Source organism: Crassostrea angulata, chromosome 10 (assembly GCF_025612915.1).
Source record: "Crassostrea angulata isolate pt1a10 chromosome 10, ASM2561291v2, whole genome shotgun sequence".
NCBI classification, from domain to species: domain Eukaryota; kingdom Metazoa; phylum Mollusca; class Bivalvia; order Ostreida; family Ostreidae; genus Magallana; species Magallana angulata.
The window spans coordinates 34,827,305-34,833,304 of record NC_069120.1 but is presented as its reverse complement, the minus strand read 5'-3'; positions in this window follow the sequence as shown (position 1 = coordinate 34,833,304).

Sequence of the window (6,000 nt, the reverse complement as noted above, 5' to 3'; positions counted from 1 at the left end):
TTTACTCTGATACATAGTGTAAAATATTTTGTACACACATAAACGCAATATGGGTGCGTTAAAGTTAAGAGTTACGAGCAATAAGGAATTGGTCATTTTTGAAAGTTTTTATCTGCAGCTGAAAATCTCAGAGGAATTCTTGAAACGAGTTTTTTATTATACCTATTAAGATAATATTAATAATACAGGTACGTTACTTTTATTTCAATTTTATTGGTTCGTAAAAAAAGACATGAAAAGTCAACACTATTTGCTTCTGCGTGCCAACATGTACTTCATCGTGTGCACAGATTTAGATAGTGGGTGGGAGTGAGGGGTCCAGACCCTCCCTCCTCCCCATGAAAATTCATTTATATCAATAGTAAAATTACCAAAAAGACACATTGGACCCCAATGCTCTCACAGACATGTAAACGCTCTAACCCATTGCGCTCCAATGTTAGGTAACATAATTTTGGGCAAATATTATATTTATACTTTATTGTTTATATCAATAGGAAGTATACATCACAATATGCAAGTGTCCTTCACCACCATAAAGCTGTTATTTACCTAATAAATAGTGCAAGGGGTTTTGAAGAATAGGTCATAAAAATACATGCCTGTTACAAATAACTGATCTTTGTCTGAAGTTACGTACACAACACAGGTCTGCAGGTCTCATTAGCGGGTACTAGTTATACCCAGCTCTTCGATTAGATGGGTTTCACGTTGTGTATACAAACATGTATGTTTTTCCATATGCAGAAAAGGATTAGTTAACATGCATAAACATTTCTTTTGTGATGATCAGCTAAAGGAATTCATTATTGTTCTTTAATTGGATTATCATTATGATGTTGACCAATATATATATACCTATACTTTCAAAAATAAATTTACCTACCCAAATTCCCCCCCCCCCCCAAATCATCCGTGGGGGGGGGGGGGGCTATCTGCCTAATGGTTAGGTCTAACTTTGAAAGAAAAAGTTGGGGGCCTCCACCCGGTTCCGACGCCTATGTACAAAATATCTTCTAATGTCATTATGATGCATCAAATGGTGTAAAGTACATGACCCCCACATGTTGTCTTTAACACCCCATTTATGAAATAGGAAATGATGATACGCTGTATATTTTGATAACTTTTGAGATCCTCATCCCTAAACCATATAATTTATTCTTGCTCTTTGTGTCATTGCGCATCCAGTTGTATATACATGTAGGTTATGCCCCCTTGGAGACACCCTGACATTCTAGAACTAGAAATAATCTTTATAAGTATTATATCTTATATTATATTATATTATATTATAAGTATTTTATCTTATTCATATATATTGGTCCATGTGGGTAATAAGTATTATATTTTATATTATATTATATTATATTATAAGTATTTTATCTTATTCATATATATTGGTCCATGTGGGTAATTCCTAGCCTAATGATGAAATTGCTTTGTTTAGGAGACTTTACAATTGCCCCCAACTAGGGGAATACACATGCATATAACATTTTGTTTATAAATCTTAAAAATTGAATTAAGCAATTTCCAAAATGTGAATGTGCATAAGGAGAGAAAAAGCAATCAAGAAATGGTTTAAAATTTGCTACTGTAAACATGTAAGAAGACTGAATCTTTAGAACCAGATTTGATTGGTGGGGAAGGGGGTGGGGTGGGGTGGATGTGAAGTATAAACATTTATTTTCTAATTTGAATCATTTATTAATTAATTTTAACTTGTCAATAAATATTAGTTATTGATCCCAAGGTCTGATTATATCTCAATAGATCATTTGCAAGGTCTAATGTAATTTTTTAAAAAGAATAATATTTTTTACCAGTTTATAAAACTTCTTAGACCCCAAATTATATTTATATTTTAATAGATCATTCGACAATTAAGGGGGGGGGGGGGCAACAGTTTATATTTGAGTTTGTTTGGGGGTGGGGGTTCCAAGCCATATATTGACAATTTTTTAATGTAATTTAAAATAAGACTAAGCCATATTACAGTCATGAACATGAATAGTATAGAACAATACACAAACTAATGCATGTATATATACATTAAATATATTGCAAAACATAGATGATTGATCTATATCTGGGTTCTTAAATTGAATCATATATCATGTACATATATTATTGTTTCTTTGTTCAAGGCATTTCAGATAGTATGTAGGTCAGGATCCCAAGTGCTCTTCCTGAAATTATCAAATATCATAAAAACCATTAAGATCCCCACCTTAATCCAAAGATATTATTCTTCCGTAGGTCATGGTGCATCAGATCATTATGGCATGTAAGTCATGCCCCTAAGAAGTCATCCTGACCCCCTTAGAATCAGAAATTGTCAATTATCTTTAAATTATTGATGTTTGTGATCCTTTCTCTATTTAATCTTTATGATTAAGTCTCCCGAATGAAATTTGGAGACCTTTTGTTTTCGACGGTTCTTATTACTTGTATTATTGTTCTTTGTCTTCATCTTCTTTCCCGCTCTAAACTTATTTCTCAGAGATGGCTGAACAGAATTGTACAAAACTCTAGGATACGATAGGCCTGCATATCTAGTTGTGCACTCTGGTTTGATTTTTCTCGTTATACCCCCCGCAAACAAAGTTTGGGGGGGGGGGTATATAGGAATCACCTTGTCCGTCCGTCCGTCCGTCTGTCCGTCTGTCTGTCTGTCCGTCTGTCTGTGCAATCGTGTCCGGTCCATATCTTTCTTATGGAGAAACATTGGAAGTTCTTACTTTACACAAGGATTGCTTATGACCTAAGGGTGTGTCATGACCTTGACCCAAGGTCATTCGGGCAAGGTCAAGGTCACTGGCAGAAAAAGTGCAAAATTCGTGTCCGGTCCATATCTTTCTTATGGAGAAACCTTGGAAGTTCTTACTTCACACAAAGATTGCTTATGACCTAAGGGTGTGTCATGACCTTGACCCAAGGTCATTCGGGCAAGGTCAAGGTCACTGGCAGAAAAAGTGCAAAATTCGTGTCCGGTCCATATCTTTCTTATGGAGAAACATTGGAAGTTCTTACTTCACACAAAGATTGCTTATGACCTAAGGGTGTGTCATGACCTTGACCCAAGGTCATTCGAGCAAGGTCAAGGTCACTGGCAGAAAAAGTGCAAAATTTGTGTCCGGTCCATTTCTTTCTTATGGGGAAACATTGGAAGTTCTTACTTCACACAAAGAGTGCTTATGACCTAAGGGTGTGTCACGACCTTGACCCAAGGTCATTTGGGCAAGGTCAAGGGCAGAAAAAGCTAAATTCTGTCTGTGTCATGTCTTGTATTAATGGAAATATTAAAAGCTAAAAATTAACAGTTCTCAAAAATAAAGCAGTTGTTATTTATAGAAAATGGACAGTGAAATAGATTCATCCAATATTTTCTATTATAGCAAAAATACACGCGTTATGATTTTTTTCTTAGCGGGGGGTATCAATTGTGAGCTTGCTCACAGTACCTCTAGTTTTGGGTTAGACAACCACTTTTCGGGGGGGGGGGGGGTCAAAAGGGTGTGGGGTCTAACATTGAACCTTGTCGGAAGATTCGTAGACTCTATTGTAAATGGTAACTTGAAAACGGACAAAGATAATAATATAGGGTTTTCAAAATCATATATTGACTGTTACTGGCAATATATAGGGTTTATTAGATCTGACCCCTGGGGTCATCCCCACCCTCCAGGAATTGGAAATTTCCATATATCTCAGAAACTGTTATAATCATGACCCCTTAACCATATATATTCTTGTTTCTGAAGTCAAGGGGCATCAAATGTTATGTAGGTCAGGATCCTGTGGGTGGTCCTGACCCCCCTTGAACAGCAAGTCCCTTAATATCTTCAAAACGTTTGAGATCCACACTTAAGGTGGCTCGACACACCAATGCATTATTGGATGGATCGATGAAGAATTCTCTTTGAGAAATGATTATTCAAAAATGACACCTGTATCGGCCTCTGATTATTTTATATGAATTTTTTTGTATTTTTTATAGAAACCGGAAACATCGTTTTAGCTGCGAACAAGATATATTAGAGCTAAAAAGTTGTTATCAATTAATGCACAATACAATTATCTATAAATACATATAAAAACGGCCAGATAAACTTCGAAATATTTTTGTAAAAAAAATAATTATGAAAATGAAAAAAAAAGGATTGTAGATATTTTTTAAATCTATGGATAAAAACTGCAGATAAACTGTTACTCGCATTTAACAATTGCTGTACAATCATATTTCAACAAGAAATTGAAACCAAATAGTGAAATTAAAGTATAAATGGAAAATTTTAAAATGGAACCGATCCCGATTGTAATTAAACTGATCCCGAACGAAATCACATAAAGTTAGAATGAATCAGAATTTTGCAAAAAATTCAGGTTGTTTAGCTGTAAAATGGTTTCTTCATTTACTAACTTTATAATTTATATCAATTACTTAGAAAAAAACTGCAGTTTATTTGTAAAATTTCAATTTTAAAATAATTCTGATCGGGATCAGTTTTTTTTCAATCGGGATCGGTTCAAATTTGATAAATAGCAATTTTTCAAAAATTTCGCATTTTCATTTCAATTTCTTTGTAAAATATCATTGTTTAGTAAAGAGTTTATGTGACTATATGTTATTTTAAAAATTTTATCCATAGATTAAAAAGATATTAAAGAATTACAATTTTGATTTTCAGAAATATTTTTTTAATTAAAAAATTAAACACTTGACCAAACGATCTTTGGCATGAATTTATTTATAATTATATTACACATTAATTGACAACAAGTTTTAAGCTCTAATATATTCTGTTTGTCTGCAAAACAGTTTTTCCTATTTCACTGAAAAAATACAAAAAAATTCGTATAAAATAACTGAAAGCCGATATTGATCTCTGTTTTGTGGAATCATGTTTCAAAAAAGATTCTCTATCGATCCATAAGATAAAATTTTGGTGTGTCGAGGAACCTTAAACCATATATATTCTTGTTCCTTGTGTCAAGGGGCATCAATTTGTATGTAGGTCATGGGCCCAGGGGGTGGTCGTGACACCCTCGAACAGGAAGTGCACAAATATCTCGAAAACGGTTGAGATCCCCACCCTTAACCATATATATTCTTGATCCTTAAAGGGCATCAAACGGTATGTAGGTAATTTTTTTGAGTGATAAACGTCAATTTTCTGCTACTATTTGACTTCCTGGGTGAAATTTAAATTTTTAAAACCTTATTGCACATCTATAGGACAGCCCCAATTACATGTATATCCCAAAAGATGACGTAGCTACTCCAAAAATTGTAAGAGGACTTCAAGGAACCATACTTTTTTTGCCAAAAAACATCATTTTTTGTTTCCCGCTGATCCCCTTAATAAAAAAAAAGATTTTGGAACCTGGTCACACTTCAATATGACACCCCAAATCATATTCTAGAAGATCATTTGGCTACTGCAAAAAAAGAAGTTTTTTTTTGTAAAAAACAAACCCTACATTTTTCAGCCATTTAATGACCCCAAAGACAAAATTGAAAATTCCGAAACCTTATTGCGCATCTATATGATACCCTAAAACATATTCCAAGAGATGATTTGTCTACCGTTGAAAATGTCGTCGGAGTTTGTGGAAGAAGGTTTTTTGTGAAAAAAATTATTTGACCCCCCCCCCCCCCCCCCAGGACTACCAGAGCATTTTTGAAACCTTTTTACAAAACAATATGACACCCCATATCAAACTCCAAGAGTTCGGTTAGCTGGTTTATAAAATGTAAGAGCAGTTTGAGAAAGTAAAACGTGACAGACGGATGGACGTACAGACGGACGGAACAGGATAACAACAATATACCCGAACTTTCTTTAGAAAGTGCGGGTATAAAAACGACTTTTGCACAGAAGGATGAATCCAATACTAGTACCTCTAGTACTAATCATTGCAAACTTTTTAAAGATTTGTCTAATTTCAATGACTCATTGACGTCGTATCCTTGTTACACACATGTATATGCCA